The sequence below is a fragment of the Choloepus didactylus genome, chromosome 10 (assembly GCF_015220235.1).
Source record: "Choloepus didactylus isolate mChoDid1 chromosome 10, mChoDid1.pri, whole genome shotgun sequence".
NCBI lineage: Eukaryota > Metazoa > Chordata > Mammalia > Pilosa > Megalonychidae > Choloepus > Choloepus didactylus.
The window spans coordinates 54,284,172-54,304,385 of NC_051316.1; the positions used below are offsets into that span (position 1 = coordinate 54,284,172).

At 37.4% G+C, this 20,214-nt stretch overlaps 1 protein-coding gene across 2 annotated transcripts in view; it reads left to right on the plus strand.

Annotated features, from left to right (window-relative positions):
- Positions 1 to 20,214, plus strand: part of IL33 (interleukin 33) — a 198,955-nt gene that overhangs the window by 55,039 nt on the left and 123,702 nt on the right. For both annotated transcript variants that reach the window (XM_037797769.1, XM_037797770.1), the window contains exon 3: positions 18,643 to 18,685. The gene's annotated coding sequence lies outside the window, so the exon portion shown is untranslated. The remainder of the gene's footprint in view (positions 1 to 18,642; positions 18,686 to 20,214) is intronic.

Consider the following 20,214-nt stretch of genomic DNA (forward strand, 5'->3'; position numbering starts at 1 on the left):
ATGTGGAACAAGCAGAGGCACTCTTGGCCATCTAGGCTTTGAGTACCCTGCTCCCATCTTTGCTGCAACTGTTATTTTGTTTCTTATGTTCTGCGTCACCTCCCAACAACAAGTGGCATCCAACGTGGGGCATGAATAGTCAGGGAGAAGGCTCGTGGCAAGCGACTTCGTGGTTACAATATTGGTGCAGGACCTCGGGTGGAACTTGAAGGCCTTCTACATCCTCATAGGTAAGGACACTCCCAAGTATTTTGTGAAGCAGGGTTACCATGGGAAACGGGGACAGCATGACCAAGTATCAACCTTTTGTCTGTCTCCTCCGTCAGCTCTTGGAAGCTGGCAGTGCTAAGGCTAGTGAATCTCATATTCTAGAGCTCTTGCAAATTGTAGAAAAGTATTGCTCTTGGTTTCCTTCTCTTGGCTCCCTGGGATCTAGTGGTTGGGATAAGGTGGGTAAAGAGTTGAAGAAATTGCATATACAGGTGTCCCTTTGCCAGTCACTATTTGGTCCACTTGGACCTTGATTAAGTCAGTTTTAGAGCCCTTCCAGACAGAGGATGAGGAGGAGAATGATGATGATGATCCGGTGGACCCAGAGGGTGAGGATCCTCTCCCCCTTAAGCCACGCTCTCCAGCACCCGTGGATTGTTTTCCCTCCACTCCCCCGCCTCAATTTGAGGAGCTTCCACCCCCTCCTCCTCCTCCCCCGCCTGTACCGGGAACAAAAACCCCCCAGCTATCTTCTATTCTACAAGGCATATTGCAAGCTAGAAGGCAGGGAAATTTGAATGCCCTACAATTGGCATTTCCTGTTACTGTTGAATAATGAATTCCTCCTGGTCAGGATGCTGCATATCCTGATGGTATATATACTTACACTCATGAACCTTTTCCTTTTAATATTCTCAAGGAATTAAAAAAGGCTGTACAACAATACGGAGCTAACTCTTCATTTACTTTTGAAATGATCCAGGGTCTTTCTGAAGGTTCACGGTTAATCCCTATCGACTGGTCCACTCTTGCTCATACTACCCTAAGCTCTGGGGAATATTTGCAGTTTAAAACATGGTGGGCAAATCATGCTGAAACCCAAGCTGCCCATAATTCAGCCAATAATGTTCCTATTTCCTTAGATCATCTTTTGTGTACCGGTAACTAGTCTGGCGTTCAAAATCAGGTTGTTATGGCGGACCAGGCTATCGAGCAAATTCGTAAATGCTGCTTGAGAGCTTGGGAACGGCTTGAGAGTAAGGGGAAAGCTATAACTTCCTTTCCAACATGAGAAAGAAGAAGGAAAGGAATTTAACTATACCTTGAGGTTCAATTTTTTGCCTCTATATGTAGGACATGGGTCACACTGTCTTAACTTCGTGCACTAAGCATGGCTAGCTGTAACACCTAAGCATGGAAATGTGTCTCACGCCCAGTTACATCTATTGTCAGCCAAAAGTTTTTGGTATATGGAATCTGTCAATAATACTCCCCCGGACAACAGACCTGTTTGTACTGTCCATCATTTATGGTCCCCAGCTTTAGATAGAATTTATTGGGAAACATGTCAAGGGACTAATAGTGTACTACTGTTGAATGATTCATATGGAATACTCACTGACTGGTCCCCTAAGGGGTATGCAGTTCAGAATTGCAGTGGTACAAATGAGTCCTGCTCAGCACGTGAAAAACTAAGATGGCATATCAGCCAATATAATCATACCAGTATTGTCACTAATTCACCACATCCCCTTATTTGGCATGGTACGGGCATGGTCCCACCCTGGCCCACACTAGGTGCAGGCCCCCTGCAAGATATAATTTAGAAAATTCCCTTGAGCTTGAAGCAAGTTAAGTTATGGACTGGCACTTATCACCACCAAACAAATTATTTGTTAGAATTTACATCTTTCCTTAATTTTACCATACAAGCTTGTGTTCGTGACCCATATGTCTTTTGGGTTAGTAATTTATCAATTAATATGTCCAGCCAGAAGGTAGTTTGCACAGCTAATAAAAGCTGCTGTTTATATACTTGTTTGAATTCCATTTTAAATAGTACCAACATTACAGTTCTTATACTACATCGGAGAAAAGGCATATGGCTGCCGGTATCTCAGTCAAGACTGTGGGAGTCTTCTCCGAATATGCATATCCTGCTTACTATTTTTCAAAAAATAACCAAACGTACCAAGCGCTTTATTGGCATGTTTATTGCGCTGATTTTAGGCATTATTGCGATAACTATAGTGGCAGCGGTGGCAGGGACGGCCTTGCATCAAAGTATTCAGACAACAAAATTTGTACAACAATGGCATAAGAACACCAGTCAGGCATGGGGAGAACAGTTGAGAATAAACAAAAAAGTGAATAATCACCTGGTGGATTTAGAAAATGCTGTGTTATTGCTGGGAGAGGAAGTCCAGAATATACGCATGCAGCTGCATTTAAAATGTGATTGAAATACATCTAGTTTTTGCATCACTCCCCATGCTTACAATCAGATAGCCACATCATGGGAATCAGTGAAATGCCACCTGTTAGAACATAAGGAAAATCTCAGTATTGATGTTAAACAGTTACAAGCTGATGTGCTTGCAATGCAATAAGCAAATCTGCAAGTTTTGTCCTCGTCAAAAACATTTGCAGGCATTGCTGATGGAATCCAAACTCTTAACCCTATAAATTGGGTTAAGAGCATAGTCAGTGGGTTTGCGGGGGGATTATTTGTTATTTGCATTATATTAATTTGTTTATGCTTAGTCCTCGGATGCACGAGACAAACCATCTATGAATTAATGCAAAAGGAAACAGCTCACTCAGTTTTCTTCTCCATACAAAGACAAAAAGGGGGAAATGTGGGAAAATGGCCTGAGCTTGGAATGCGTCCTTGACATATTCAAGGGTGCAGACATTGGAACACTAAGTCCTGCCCAGACGGAACACCACCCAGGGCAGCACCCGCATTGTTTATGCAAGAAGCATGCAAGTCTCGAATGGCCTGTCCCTGACTTCCTTATCTTGCTAACTTCCCTATCTTGCCTTCTCCGGCCTGTTCCTAACTCCCCTATTTCCTGTGATAAAATGAAGCTAATAAATTTGATGTGGAACAAGCAGAGGCACTCTTGGCCAACTAGGCTTTGAGTCCCCTGCTCCCATCTTTGCTGCAACTGTTATTTTGTTTCTTATGTTCTGCGTGGCCTCCCAACAACAATTTATCATATTGAAATTCTCTGTTTCCTTATTGGTCTTCCATCTAGATGTTCTATCTATTGATGAGAAGGATGTATTGAAGTCTCCAGCTATTATTGTAGAAATGTCTATTTCTCTCTTCAGTTTTATCAGTGTTTGCCTCATGTATTTTGGGGCACCATGATTACATGCATGAATATTTATGATTGTTATTTCTTCTTGGTGGATTTCCTCTTTTATTAATATTTAGTGTCCTTTGTCTCTTATAATAGCTTCTGACTTAAAGACTGTTGTGGTAGTTTGAAGCTGTTGTGTACCCCAGTAAAGGTCATGCTCTTCTAATCCATTCCTGTGGGTGTAGACTTATTGAGTGGGACCTTTTTTGTTTGTTTGTTTTTAATACATTTTTATTGTGGAATTTAACATGTATACATAACAATGATAACTTTCAAACTATGATTTAACAAGTAGTTGGAGAGCAAATTTCAAAGAATGTCATGGGTTACAGTTCCACAGTTTCAGTTATTTCCTTACTGTGAAATATTAGATATATACAAAAAGTGATAAATTTCAAAGTACAATTTAAGGAGTAGCTATAGAGCAAATTTCAAAGAATATTATGGGTTCTAGTTTCACCATTTCAGTTATTTCCTTCTAGCTATTCTAATACTCTAGCATCTGAAGAAAAATATTTATATAAAGATTCAGTATTTTTAATCCTTTGTTAAATCTTATCTTGTCTGTTGTTACCCCTTACTCTTGTTTAATTACTTTCTCAATCTTCAGGGGTGTCTAGACAATGATCACCCTAACTTGTTCATATTGTAAAGGGGTGTTGACATTATGGTGAAGGGGGTTGCATCTGGTTGTTTTTCTTAAAGAGGCTGTTGCCTCAGGGTTTTAGGACTTGTCTGGCATAGGAACACTCTGGTAGATTTAAGTTTCTGAAGGATAAACTTAGTAAGTGAAACATTTATAGAATCTCAGTATTTTGAGACTACTGTAGAACTGTGGCCATTTGGGATGTCTAGGTGGAGCTTGCATAAGAGTAACCTCCAGGATAGCCTCTTGACTCTATTTGAAATCTCTTAGCCACTGTAAACTTATTTTGTTACCTTTCTTTTGCCTGTTTTTGTCAAGAAGGCATTTTCAATCCCTCAATGCCAGGGCCAGGCTCATTCCTGGGAATCACGTCCCAGATCACGGGGAGTTTCACTGTGAGTGGGACCTTGTGCTTAGGCTATTTCAACTGGGATGTGTTCTGGTTTGCTAATGCTGCCAGACTGCCAAATACCAGAAATGGATTGCCTTTTATAAAGGGGATTTATTTGGTTACAAAGTTACAGTCTTAAGACCATAAAGTGTCCAAGGAAAGGCATAAACAATAGGGTACCTTCACTGAAGGATGGCCATTAGTGTCCAGAAACCCTCTGTTAACTCAGAAGGCATGTGGCTGGCTTCCTCTTGCTCCCAGGTTGTGTTTCAAAATGGCATTCTCCAAAATGTTGCTCTTGGGGTGTTTTGTCCTCTCTTAGCTACAGCTCTTCTTCAAAATGTCACTCTCAGTTGCTTTCCAAAATGTCACTCACAGCTACACCAAGTTCCTTCTGTTTGTCAGCTTTATATATGGCTCCAGTGATTTAATTCAGACCCACCGTGAGTGGGTGGGGTAACACCTCCATGGAAATTATCTAATCAAAGGTCTTTCCCACAGTCAGTTGAGTCACATCTCCATGGAAACACTGAACCAATAGGTTCCAACCTAATCAACACTAATACATCTGCCCCCACAAGATTGCATTAAAGAATATGGCTTTTTCTGGGGGACATAATATATACAAACCAGCACAGGATGTAACCCACTTCATTCAGGGTGGGTCTTGATCCTCTTGCTGGAGGCCTTTATAAGAAGATAAAGCACATACAGAAGCAGAGAGATGAAATTCAGAGGAGCACCCAGAGAAGCTGATAGATGGAGAAGCCAGAAGCTGAAAACAACAAAACCCAGAAAAGAAGGACCAGCACATACTGGCCATGTGCCTTCCCATGTGACAGAGGTGTCCTGGCTGCTGGCAGCCTGTCTTCAGAGTCCAGGTATCATCCTGTTGATGCCTTGAGTTGGACATTTTCATAGCCTAAGAACTGTAAATTGTTAAGTTAATAAATCCCCATTGTAAAAGCCAACCCATTTCTGGTATATTGCATTCTGGTAGCTTTGGCAAACTGAAACAGCTATTTTGTCCAATATTAGTTTAGATACCCCAGCTCTTTTTTGGTATTTGCATGAAATATCTTTTTCCATCCTTTTACTTTCAACCTGTTTGTTTCTTTGGGTCTACAGTGAGTCTCTTGCAAACAAATACAGTTGAATCATGCTTTTTTATCCATTCTACCAATATTTGGGTAGTTTAATACATTAACATTCAGTGTTATTACTGTAAAGATAGTACTTACTTTAGCCATTTTGTCCTTTAGTTCTTATATATCAAAACTTTCTGTCTCTCTTTTCCTTTATTGTAACATCATTTTTGGTATAGCTGATCTTTTGTGATGTAGCTAACTGATCCCTTTCTCATTTCTGTTTCTGATATTTTAAATACTTTCTTTGTAGTTACCCTGTGGTTTATATTACACAATCTACATCTACAACCTCCTAATTTGAAAAGATACCAACTGAGCTTCAGTAGCATACACATTCTTTGCTCTCATATACCTCTGTTTCCACTCTTTATGTTGTTTTTGTCCCACTTTACCACTTTATAATTTGCACATCTGTTATCAAAAAATATGCGTTTTTCTTGTTCAATTGTATTCTGATTTTTGCATGAATTAAAGAGTAGAGTTGTATATTGAGGATACAGTACTTTTGGGTTGTGTATTTACCCTATAGTTACCCTTACTGATGAGCTTCATTTCTTCATACTGCTCCAAGCTACTTTCGCCTGTCTTTTCCTCTCAACCTGCATAACTCTTTAGTAATTCTTGTAGGGAAGATCCTTTGTTGATATGTTCTCTCAGTTTCTGTTTATCTGTGAGTATTTTAAACTCTCCATCTTTTTGGAGGACAGTTTTGCCAGAGAAAGTATTTTTGGCTGGGAGTTTTTCCTCTTACAGTACCTTGAATATGTCATACCACAGTCATATCACCTTCATGGTTTCTGATGTAAAAATAAGCTCATAGCTTTATTGAGGATCCATTGTATGTGATGGATCACTTTTCTCTTGCTGATTTAGAATTATTTCTTTTATCTTTGGCATTTGGAATTCTGATTAGTATTTGTCTCAAGTGGGTCTATTAGGATTTATTCTGTTTGCATTTCATGGGAATGTGTATCTATGCCTTTCATAAGATTTGGGAAATTTTTGGCCATTATTTCCTTAAATATTCTTTCTATCCCTTTCCCCTTCTCTTCTCTTTCTGGACATCCAGGATGTGTATGTATGTGCACTTTGTTCTGTCCTCAAATCCTTGCTCAATTTTTTCTATTCGTTTGTCTATCTGTTTTTCTCACTATATGGTTTGATTATCCTGTCTTCTGGTTTGCTGATTCTTTCTTCTGTCTGTTTAAATTTGCTGTTGTATGCCTCTAATATATTTTTAATCTCTACTATTGTGACTTTCATCCCCATAATTTCTGTTATATTTCTTTTTGTACTTTCAGATTCTTCTTTATGCCCACATATTATCTTAATATTCCTTCTCTCTTTATGCATATTTTCCTTCATCTCCTTGAATTGATTTAGGAGATTTGTTTGAACATCTTCGATTAATTGTTCCAACTTCTGAGTCTCCTCTGAAGTTTGTTCTCTTGACTGAGCCACATCTTCCTGTTTCATAGTATGGCTTGTAATTTTTAGTTGATGCCTAGGCATCTGATTATTTTGATGAGTGTTCTGGTTTGCTAATGCTGCCATTATGCAAAATACCAGAAATGGATTTGCTTTTGTTAAGGGGGTTTATTTGGTTGCTAAATTCCAGTCTGAAGGCCATGAAAATATCCAAATGAAGGCATCAACACAAGTATACCTTTACCAAAGGAAGGCCAATGGCGTCCGGAAAACCTCTTTTAGCTGGGAAAGCATGTGGCTGGCATCTGCTGATCCCAGGTTATGTTCCAGCTCCTCTCTCAGCTCCTGTGTGTTCTTCAAAATGTTGCTCTTGGGGTGTTTTGTCTTCTCTTAACTTCTCTGGAGTAAACTCTGGGCTAGTATCTCCAAAGCATCAGCAAAAGTCTGCTTTCAATGGCTGTCTCCAAAACATCTTTCTAAGCTGCTTTCCCAAATGTCACTCTCAGCTGCTTTGAGCTCCTTCTCTCTGTGAGCTCTTTTATAGGACTCCAGTGATTTAATTAAGACCCATCCTGAATGGGTATGGTAACACCTCCATGAAAATTATCTAATCAAAGGTCTCACCCACAGTTGATTGAGTCACATCTCCATGGAAACACTCAATCAATAGGTTCCAACCTAATCAACAGAAGATTGCCCCCAGAAGATTGTATTAAAGAAGATGGCATTTTGGGGGACATAATACAACCAAACCAGCAAAATGAGTTAACTCTGAAGGTCTGTTTCCCTCTTTGTCTAGGGTTTATTGTAGATTGGCTTTGTGATAAGGTCTTCTTTGATGCTTGGTCTACCTTATTATAGACCTTTAAAACTTTAACTGTTCAGATATTCTCAACTCTGCTTCATCTTATTCTTGCCATAGATATGCAGTGCCATTTTGAAGAATGCACTTTTTGTGCATTTGTTTCACCTCCAGGAGAGAACTTCCTTCCCAGAACAGAGCAGGAATCTTGATCTGTTCTGTTTGCTTTTGTGCAGAATTTTCTCCCCAGCTCTTATGATTTGTTTAAATTTTTTCCCTCACTCAGTGCTCTGTTTTCCTTATATTTTTCAGTCCTGGGATTTGTTCAATCTTACAGCAGTTCAGTTTAACCCCCTGTTTTTTTGTTGTTGTTGTTTTGTTTTGTTTTTCTGTGAAGGTTTTTTGCCTCCAGTTTCTTTCCCATTAGGGTATCCTGCCTCAGGGAGCCAAATGGAGTCAATCCAGAAAGAGGGTCATTTCAGAGGAGTCCATTTTGCCTTTAAGTGGTACAGCTGACTGAAACTGGATTAAGTGACGACACAAAAGTTCTTGCCAGCATTTCTATCATGGTCTCTCTTCCCTTTCTCCTGGGCGCCCTTTTGTATGCAGCACTCTTTAGTGGCTTGTGGTCCACCCTGGGTTTCTGCAGACTTAGGTCCCTGTGCCTGGATATACGTGAAGTTCTAACTCACTGTTGTGAGTCACTCTTCAGTCTCTGTCCATGGAGGGAGGGACCTGGGCTGTGCTGCCTCTGAGAGGCTCCCAAGCCATGCAGAGCCAAGTGAGGGGAAAGGAATAGGAATGGACCAGTGGTCTGGGGTGGAATTTTCCTACCTGATATTTTTCTGTTTCTTCAAGTCAGCATTTGTGGAGTCCTTCTCCTTACTCTACCATCCTCCAGAGTGGAATTCTATGCAAGTAGGATTTGTTATTTTATTCTCTACATCTCTGCAGAGGCTTTTTTGGAGGTGTCCTGATGTCACCATGTTAAGACATCACTCCAATCTGGATGGCCTCTATTTCCTTTTCTTGCCAAATTGCCTCCTAGAATTTCCAGTATAATATTGGCTAACAATGGTGAAAGCAGGAACTCTTTTCTTGTTCCTGACCTCATGGGGAAGGCTTTCAGTCTCTCACCATGGACTATAATATTAGCTATGGTTTTTTCATACATGTTCTTTATCATGTTGAGGAAGTTCCCTCATGTTCCTAGTTTTCTGTGTGTTTTTCATCATGAAAGTGAGTTAGATTTTGTCCAATGCCTCTTCTGCATTAATTGAGATGATCATATGGGTTTTCCCCTTAATTCTATTAATGTGGTTTATTTCATTGATTGATTTTTTTTATGTTGAACCACCTTTGCATACCTGGGGTAAATCCCACTTTTTTGTGTATGATCATTTTAATATAATTTTGGATTTGATTTGCTAGCATTTTGTTGAGGATTTTTGCATATATATTCATAAGGGAAATCAGTCTGTAGTTTTCTTTCCTTGTGATTTCTTTATCTGGTTTTATTAATAGGGTATATTGGTCTCATAGAATGAGAGAAGTAGTGTTCTGCCTCTTCAGTGTTTTTGGAAGAGTTTGAGAAGATTTGGTGTTAATTATTCTTTGAATGTTTATTAGAATTCACCATGAAGTTTTCTGGCACTGGAGTTTTTATTTGTTGGAAGCTGGGGTTTTTGTTATTCATTTGTTTTTTTTTTTTTGGTTTGTTTATTTTTTCCTTATACTTTTTATTTTGAAATAATTTCAAACTTACAGGATAGTTGCAAAAATAACACAAAATCCACAAAGAGAACACCAGCAATCCCCCTCCCAGATATCCATGTCCACCAATTTTAACACTCTGCCACTTTTGCTGTAACCTTCTACCTATCCATCAATCATTCATTCAATCTATATATCTATGTAATCTACCTATCTATCCATTTTTAAACATTTGGGACTAGATTGTGCATCATGCTCCTTGAACACAATACTTCCATGTACGTTTCCTAAGAATAAGGATATTCACTTATGTAAACACTTAAAGTAAGTTATCAAGTTAAAAGAACTTCAACATTGATATAAAGCTTTCACTCTATATTCCAAATTTTCATATGTCTCAATAATTTCCTTTTGGGCCTTTTCTCCTCCATATAGAACCAGTACAGATTCACATATTGCATGTAATTTTCATTGTCTTTTTAGTTGCTCTTTTTAGAAAAAAATGAGGAAACATATGTATAATATAAACTTTCCCATCTCAACTACTGTGAAACATACCATTCAACGGGATTAATCATGTTCACAGTTTTGTGCTACCTTCACTATCATCCATTACCAAAACTTTTCCATCACCCCAAGCAGAAACCCTATACCCATTATGCATTAACTCCCCATTTCCCCCCAACATCCCTGGTAACATACTCTACTCTCTGTCTCTAAGCATTTGCATAATCTGGCTATTTCTTATATGTGGATTCATACTTTGTGTCTGACTTTTTTCACTCAACATGATGTCTTCAAGATTCTTCCATGTAGTAGCATACATCATCTTTATATTATTTCTGATTTTATTATATTATAATCAAAGTTTGTGGTTTTACAAATTTCTACTCTTAATGTTTTATTGAGGTGAAATATTCATATTAAAAATTAACCATTTTAAAGTGAACAATTCAGTGGCATTTAGTACATTCAAAATTTTGTGCAACCACTACCTCTATCTAGTTCCAAAACATTTTTATCACCCCAAAAGGAAACCCTATACCCATTGTAGTTACACTCCAGATCTCCTGCCTTCCAGCCCCTGGTAATTACCAATCTGTTTTCTGTCTCTATGGATTCACCTACTTGGAATCATACATATAAATGGAATCATACAATATGTGACAGTTTCACATAAATGGAATCATACAATATGTGACAGTTTGTGTTTGGCTCCTTTCACTTAGCATAATGTTTTCAAGGTTCATTCAAGTGGTAGCATGTTTCAGTACTTCATTCCTTTTAATGGCAATATAATTCCGTTGAATGAATATACCACATTTTATTTATCCATTCCTCCACTGTTGTATATTTGGGGTATTTCCACCCTTTGGCTATTATGGGAATAATGCTGCTAAAAAAATTCACATATGTGGACATATATTTTCATTTCTCTTGGATATATACCTAGGAGTTGAGTTACTGAGTCATATCATAATTTTATATTTTTTGAGGAACAGCCAACTGCTCTCCACAGTGGCTGGATCATTTTACATTCCAGCCAGCAATATACAAGTGTTCCAATTTCTCCACATTGTTTCCAAAACTTGTAATTTATGTTTTATTTATTAGAGTAATACTTTTAAAATTTTAAATATTTTCTTTGTACCATATATCAATTTTTGTAAATGTTTCCTTTAAGTATATAATGCCTATTCTAAAGATGTAAAACTCTGTATGAGTCTATTAAATCAACTTTTAAGTATTAAATTCCTCTATGATATTAGGGTTTTTTTTTTTTTGCCTACTAAATAGATCTGAATCTGAAGACATTGTATTAATACCCTATCAAAATTGTATCTCTATCAGGATTTCCTTTTGTTGGTAACAGTTTTTGCAATGTTATTTGCTGCATGCAGATTTAGGAAAGTTATATTTACTTTGTAAATTGTGCCTTTTATAATTACTTTATGCTCTCTTTTTTCTGTGTATTTATTTTAATCATAAATTCTATAGCAGCTGATGTTAATATTGACATTCCTGACTTTTTTGTTTGAACTTACCTAGAGTCTTTTTTTCCATCCATTAATTTTCAAATTTTGTCACTTTTTTTCTTTCTTTTTTCTTTTATTAGAAAAGTTGTAGGTTTACAGAAAAATCATGCACAAATACAAAGTTTTCATATACCACCCTGACTGTGTTTTACAAGCAAGGAAGTGAGGGAGTTTAAGTTACGTCACCAAAATTGCAGTTAGTAATTGGCAGAGCCAGATTTGTTACATAGATCTGTCTGTCATTAAAGCCTTTATGTCATGTAGCCTTACCTGGGCTTCCTCTCAGTTCCTATAGATTTCAGAAAAATAAATTCTGCTATTGAATTTATGTTAATGTATGTGTGTCTCTATGTCTGGATTCAGAAGAATATAGAGGATGATAGTCTTCAATTAAGTAGTATATCAATAGAATGTCTTTTTTTTTTTTAATGTTTAATGTAAGCACTGCGTATCTGGGTTTTGTGTTTTATCCCAATCTAGCTTTTAATAGGAGACTCACATGAAGACTAACAATTTACATATATTACATTGTTCCTTCCATTTTACTTTTGCTTATTGTTCACTTTGTTGGTTTCAGTTTTCCCTTTTTTCTTGCTTTTTTTTTTTAGTTACTTGTTTTTACTGGTTTGGTCAAGTTATTAGTTCCTTCCCCTCCCATTTTTTCCTTTGTGAGTTTGGAATTCTTAATGTACCTTTTCATTTCACTAATGGTCACCTGCCCTTTCATAACATTCATAATAAAAAACATATCTGTATTATCATATGGAAGCAAAATACCAATAACTTTTACACACCCCACTCTTCCTCACAGTAAGATGAAACCTTTAAAATACTTATACGTCCCAATCTCCTCCCCCCAGATAAGACCTTTAGAATACTTTTTTACCTGTCATCTATTTGCCACTCCCTACCACCAATCCTATCATCTTTTCATTATTATATTTTAAGATCCTAACTATTAAAATATTTAATATTTTAAGATCCACACTAACTTTATATTTTCCCTTGCAATTTTTTTTAATCCTTATTTAGCATTAAATTTATACATTCTTGGTCACTCTACCACTATTCACTTAGATTTTTCTGTATACAGAACAAGATGTGTTGCTCATTACTCTTCTTTTCATCTTATCTTGAAGTCTCTGTTCTAATGCATTTGTGGTTTGGTAGTGTTTTCTTCTCATGGAGTATATGATTAATGTTCTCTGAATCCATGAATTTCTCCAAATATTTTTTTTCCTCCTAAGTTGACACATTAAACCTCTACAAAAATTAAACCACATATTAAACCTATTGAGCACCCTTTCTCAGACTTCAGAATCTTCTTTTATTTTTTCCTATTCTCACATTAGACCTTACACTTGTAGAACGTTTAGAGTTCACAAACATGGCCTCACTTATTTCTTTTTTTCTCTTTTAATTCTTACAATAGTCCTCTATACTTGTCCTGATTTGAAGAAACAAAATCTCAGAAGCATTACACTTACCTAATCAATATCAAAGGCTATTGAGTCATGAAACTCAGATTGGATTGTAGCTCATTCTCCAGTACAGTTCTTCCTTTCATACATCTAAAACATCTCCCCACATGTGCTTTTAAAATATGTGTGTGTGTGTGTGTGTGTGTGTGTGTGTGTGTGTGTATTTGCAATTGTTACATTATACTAAGACAAATGCTGAGGTGTTGTGTTCTATGCTAGACTGTCTGGGTTCAAATCCCAGCTCTGCTACTTGTCAGCCCTGTAGCTTTGGGTTAGTTGAGTCACTCCTGGTGGCTAAGTTTTCTCATCTATGAAACAGGATTAATAACAGTGCTTATCTGGGAGAATGTTATTAGGAAAATAAATGTAAAATATTTGGAATGGTCCCATCTGGGTGGGGCAAATTGGGAAGTATAAGTATTTTACTTAGCCACTATGGAGCACAACTTCTCAGCATTTGCCTTTGTATAATGTAGTGTTCTTACTTATCCTCCTAATAATGAGCCACTAACAAATTTAACCCTCATTCAGAGAAGTAATGTAATTTAATGGTCAAAAGCATAAAATCTGCAGCCTAGCACTACTTAAAAATTGTATGATCTTGGGCAAGTTACTTAAACTTCTCTGTGCCTTAGTTTCTTTATATATAAAGAGAGGAAAATAATAGTACCTACCTTATAGGGTAGTTGTGAGGATAAAGTGAGTGTATGTGTGTGTGTATGTGTGTGTGTGTGTGTGTGTATTCATAGGAAGCACAACTTAACTGAGCTATTATTAGTTTCTTCCCTTAGAAGTGAATTCTTTCCAATTCTCTGTAAAATTTTCTTAAATTCAGATCTTCCAGTGGCTCATCTAAAGCTTCAGGATCTCAATTTTATTGAAAATCCAAAGCCTTGCTTTAGGGTGCTCCCTAAATTTGCCCCTCATGGCTATTCAAGCTAATATTAGCAGATGATCTTGATGCCTTCCTAAGCCAGTCCTCACAGTTCCTAGCTGATGATCCCTTGGATTTCATTCTGCTGGCAAAGAAAAAAAAAGTGCTTGTCTGTGTATGAAGAAAATTGTTTATTGAGTCTTTTCTTACAATCAAGATTTTTTCCTGCCTGCTAGTCTTTACTTGTTTCTCTTTTTCCTTTTCAATTTGGGAAGTCCTCTATGATCCCCATTTCCTTACTTTTCAATGGCTTTCTCTGTCTCCACCAAAAATTTCGTTTTGATAGTAATGCCAGAGATTCTTTGAGCTTTCACAACTTCTTTCTTGTTCAGCTTCTTTAGCTAGTGTTACTATCTGTGCCAGTCTGGATATATTATGTCCCCCAAAATGCCATGTTCTTTGATGCAGTCTTGTGGGAGAAAGCATATTAGTGTTGATTAGATTGGAATCCTTTGAGTGTTTCCGTGGAGATGTGACTCAATCAACTGTGAGCGAAACATTCAATTGGATAATTTCTATGGAGGTGTTACCCCACCCTTTCAGGGTGGGTGTTAATGGGTCACTGGAGTCCTATGAAGGAATTCACAGACAGAAGGAACTCAGAGCAACTGAGAGTAACATTTTGGAGAAGAGCTGCAGATGAGAGACACATTTTGAAGATGGCTATTGGAAGTTGCTACTGACAATTTGGGGAATGCCATTTTGAAATGCAACCTGGGAGGAAGCAGATGCCAGCCACGTGCCTTCCCAGCTAACAGAGGCTTTTTGGACACCATTGGCCATTCTCCAGTGAAGGTATACTTGTTGACACCATAGCTTGGGCACTTTTATGGCCTCAAGACTGTAACTTTGTAACCAAATAAACTCCCTTTATAAAAGCCAATCCATTTCTGGTATTTTGCATAACGGGCAGCATTAGCAAACCAAAACACTGCCTAAGCTTACCAAAACAGAGCTTCAAAAACATACTGCTTCAGAAATCAATGAGATCTTAAAACAAGCCTGTAAAATAGTTTCTTTATTATCACAGAAAGTCTACCACTCCTAGAAATGCAACACTTCTCTCATTTCTTAATGTGTTAAATATGCAAGATAAAACCAAAAGCTTTTTACAGCAAATATTTAAAATCCCATTCATGTACTTGGATCTGTTTTACAATTCTGTTGGAGAAATGTAGTTTTGAAAATGAACTGTACCTAATTTAAACAGTATTCCCAGGATTGTTCAGTAGTTAAAATGATACAGCCATGATTCACACTCAAGTATCAAAAGAATGTTTGAGCTGGTTTATTTCCAAATAAGAAAGTTAGAACATTTCTCTTTCCTTGCAAATAGTGTTTTGAAGGTATGTAATGTTTTCATATGACTGTTAAGAGTTTAAATTCATATTAAATTGTCCTCCAGAAATGTACAAACTTTCATTCTTTATATTTAGTATTCTCCTTGACCTAGCAATTCCACCTGAAAGAATTATCCTAAGGAGAAAATTAGAGAAGTGTGTAAAATACTTCACAAGGATACACATAACAGCATTGTGTATAACAGACAAAGGTTTGAAAAAACAGTCTATTAATAGAGAATTAGGTAAATGAATTATGAAATATCCTTAATATAAAATATAACAGAGCCATAAAAACCTGATTAACATAGATATATGTTTAGTGAGAAAAGCAGTTCACAAAACTGCATATACAATATGATCTTATTAATGTAAAATTGTGCGTGTGTGTGGGGGGGGTTCACAAAGGGGTATCAGGATACCAAAAAGTTAACTGTTGATTTTCTGAATTATCTTATTTTATCAAAAAAAATTACTTTTAAATTTTGAAAAAAATTATAGTCAGTAATTTTCACTTAAACAAGTCTCATTAGAAAATGTGAAGATTAAAAAAACACAAAAGTATTAGAAAGGGCAGAATCAACTCTACACATAGATCCCTTGATTCTTTGTCCAGTCCTTGGTCTGTCACCACTCCCTAGGTCTGGAGATAAGAGATGTGAATGAAATCTTTCTGAATCAAGTAGCAGAGCCCCTGTTTTTTTCTGAGAAGTGTTTGCCTGGAACATAGTGATTCTGGAAAGCCATATGACACTCCATTGCTATCTCCATTCCTAGAGGTCTTTCTTGACTCTGAGTCATGGCTGTATCAGGAGTGTGAATGGCACCCTGAGTTCCCCAGATGTGTACTTAGCCCTGAGCCAGGGCCCTGCTGGGAATTTATCATTCAAACATGGTTTACATGCTAGGGCAGATCTTAAGCTTCCCTCACTTAACTTCAGTGAAGTAAGTCCTATGCTGAAGATTCTCAATTCTTTTAGATTGAGAATTCCACTAGTTTTCTATTTGGGTTGGGATCTTTCACTGAAACTTCTAGAAACCCTAAACTCTGATCCACTCACAGGCATCTTACAAGGCATTCTTTAAGGGCAGGAAGGAATTAAAATTTGGAATTTGAAAGAGATAATATGTATATTTCTAGAGTAATTTTAGCATAGACGTGGAATTTTATGTGTTAGCTATTTTTTCGAAATATTAGTTCAGACTGGAGCAGCATTAAATTTGTAACATCCACAGAAGCACAGGAAGAAGGAATGATTCATTTGTTCAACAAGCATTTCTTTGAGTAATGTTTGTATCAGGCGCTGTGTTAAGAAATACGAATAAGAAGATAAGATATTGTTCCTATCTTTCATATGCTAATAGTTTAATGAGGGGTGGGGATGGGCAGGTAAATAAGATTGTGGAGTAGAGGAGAAAGGTGCTATATGGCACCCAGGGGTGGGGATGACACAAAGTATGTGATTCCACCTAAGAGAGGATCAGAAAGGCATCCCAGAGGAAATAAGTTAGTTCTTGATGTTTTCTAGGCCAGTAAAGGGGAGAAAGGCATTGCAGGCAGATTGAGCAGTGTGAATGAAAACTTAGAGGAATGAGAGATTCCATAATCATCAAGAACTCAGGCTTTTTCTTTCTTGTTGCTCTGCCGTTCTCAAGATATGGCTTCTATCAAATGATACAAGATGGTTGTTTGTGCTGCAGCTATCACTTCCCCATTCCAGCCAGAAGGAAGTAGAACAGGTCCATGAAGTGTGTGCCCACTCTCTTTAAGAATACTTCTCTGAAATTGTACCTGACAACTGCACTTTGATCAAATTAGTCAGAACTTAGTCATATGGCCACCCTCACTTCTTAGGAAGCTGGTCAGCCATGCCCTGCTGAAAATTAGGTGCTCAATTACTAAGGAGGTGTAGATTTATTGGGCAGCTATCTTCTTTGCCCTAAGATGCCTCTCAGGTTTCTGTCTCAGCTGATATGTCAATTAGGATTGCATTTTACTTCCAAGTAACAAAAAACCTGATAAGCAGTGGCTTAAAAAGATAGGGATCAATTTTTCTCATATAAAAATGAACTTAAGGCTGGACAGTTCAGAATGGTGCATCTGCTCTGGATGCCTTCAAGACCCCAATCTCCTTTATTTTCCTCCTCCTCCATCCATTAGCATGTCTTTTGTTTCATGGTCACAAGATGCCTGTTGTGGCATCATAGCCACATTCCTGTCAGGAAGAAGAGGAAGGATGAACAGGGGAAGGGCAGGGCTGAAGCTAGCCCAGCCATCCAGAAACAGAGACTCCTTGAAGAGGAGACTCCTGAAGAGGAGACTTCCTTAAACCCCTAAGCAGTAAGTGGCTCCTGTTTGCATCTCATTGGCTAGAACAGCATCACAAGGAAATTCCTAATTGCAAGGGAATAGTGAGGAGATGAGATAGAAGAGGACAAAGGATTGGCTTTGAGATGGCCAATTCCCCATGTCTGCCCCAGCTGACTAGGTGCTATTCAATGGGTCAGGAAATGCAGGCAGATTTAGCAGAATGGTTTTCAATAGAGAGGTATAGGTAGGAAATACAGATTTGGAAGAACTCTGCACACAGGAGATAATTAAATCCGTGGAGTCAATGAGCTTGCCAATGTGTGTGGGGGGGTGGGTGGGGGGAAGGGAGACAAAGAAAAGCAGAAGAGGAGGAGGAGAAGGGAGAAGAAAAAAAAGGGAATGGGAAGGGAAAGGGAGAGAACTTCTAGAGATTCAGACTGAGGACAGAACCTTGGGGAATACCAATACTAAAACTATTTTAAGGGTTAAGGCTGATTGTAAATGTTTAGAAATGGATAGAGGTATTGATAACACATTATTGTTAGTATGATTAACAGTGCTGAATTATGGATGTGATTGTGGTTGAAAGGGGAAGTTTAGGGTCATGTATGTCACTAGAAGGAAAGCTAGAGGATAAAACATGGGATTGTATAACACAATGAGTGCTGTTGTGGATGATGACTGTGGTTAATAGTACAAATATAAGAATGTTCTTCCATGAACTAGAACAAATGTTCCTCCCTATTACAAGGTGTTAATAATAGGGTGGTATCTAGGAAAAAAATATAATACAAATTATGGACTATATTGAACAGAAATATTATTATATTCTTTCATTAATTGTAACAGTGGTTCCATACCAATGCTAAGTGTCAATAATAGGAGGGGTATAAGGGGTATGGGATTTTTCTTTTAGGAGTAATGAAAATGTTCTCAAATTGATTGCAGTGATGAATGCACAACTCTGTGATTATATGGACAGCCACTGGTTGTACATTTTGGATGGATTGTATGATGTATGAATAAAATGTTTGGTTTTTTTTATATTTTAAGGATGGGTCGACAACTAGCAAGTCTGAAAAAGAATCTGATAGAGGTAAGTAGAGTCATGGGAGAAAAGAGTCTGTAAATGGAAGGAAGTCATCAATTGTCTCTTCTGTCACATGGCAAGGCACATGGCAGTGTCTCCTGGCTCTCTCTTCTCTATCAGGTTCCATCAATGTCCAGCCTCTTCCTTCCTGTGGTTTTCTCTCTCTCTGTCTGAAATTCATTCTACTTATAAAGGACTCCAGTCATAGGATTAAGATTCATCCTGACTGAGGTGGGCCACACCTTAATTGACATTACATCAAAAAAAGGTCCTACTTAAAATGGGTTCACACCCACAGGAAGGGATTAAATTTAAGAACATGTTTTTCTGGGGTACATACAGCTTCAAACCACTGCACCCCCCAAAAATTCATTCTGTTTTTTTTATTGTGACTGCATTGATTCTACAAGTCAATTTCAGGAAAAAGTAATGACCTTAGAACACTTCAAATCCATTTGTCCTCCTCCTCCTACCTTTTGTGCCAAAGCTGACATGTTTTAACATATATATTAAATTACATATTTAGATTAACAGTGTGTATATCCCATGAAACTTTATTAATGTTATTTTATACAATCAATATTCATTCAGATCAATTTATTTACCCTTTAAATAGTTTTTTATTCCTTTTGCATCCCTGCACACTATATGGATTCATTTTCCTTCTGCCTGAAGACCTTTCTTTAGCAGTGACAAATTCTCATAATATTCTCAATAAAATTCTCTGCTTTTATTTGTCTGAAAATGTCTTTAGTTGGACTTTCTTTTTCTTCTGTACATTGAATTTTTAGGTTGGCAATGATTCTCTTTCAGCACATTAAAAATATCTTTCCATTGTCTTCTGACTTCTTTCTGCTAAGTCATCTGTTATTTGCTCCATTGAAAGAAACATGACCTTTTTTCTCTGACTGCTTTTAAGATCTTCTCTTTATCTTTATTGTCCCAAAGTTTTATTATGATGGACCTCAGTTTGATCTTTTAGGTTTATAGAGCTTTTTTAAACAGTGTGATTGATTGTGTTATTGTTTCCAAGTCTTCATCCCTCCATGTATCTATATTCTTTGCCAGGTCACTTTATAGTTCTTCCCATAAGAAATAGAGTGTACTTACCTGTTCCTTGACTTTGGGCTCAGCCATTGACTTGCTTTGGCCAATGGGATGTTAAAGACATAACACAAGGAGGAACTATTTGTGCAACTGGGCTTGTCCTTTGGCACTTCTCCCATTGCTCTGAGAAGAAAATATGTCCTAGATAGCCCATTGTTCCAAACTGCAGCTTGGAATTGAGCCCAGCTAGGCCCACTTAAGTATAGAACATAAAAGTTGGTTAATACCTGTTGAATGAATAAATGAATGAGTGAAAAAATAAAATTATAGAAGGCTGTAAAAGTTAAAAGAAGATTACGGACCTATATCTGTTTTCTGTCTATCCTTGCCCATGAATGGGCAATTGGGGGTAGTGGAAACCAATGTGATGAAACATGAAAGTTCACTTTCTTCTATAGACTAGCATAGTCTTAACATGACCAATATTT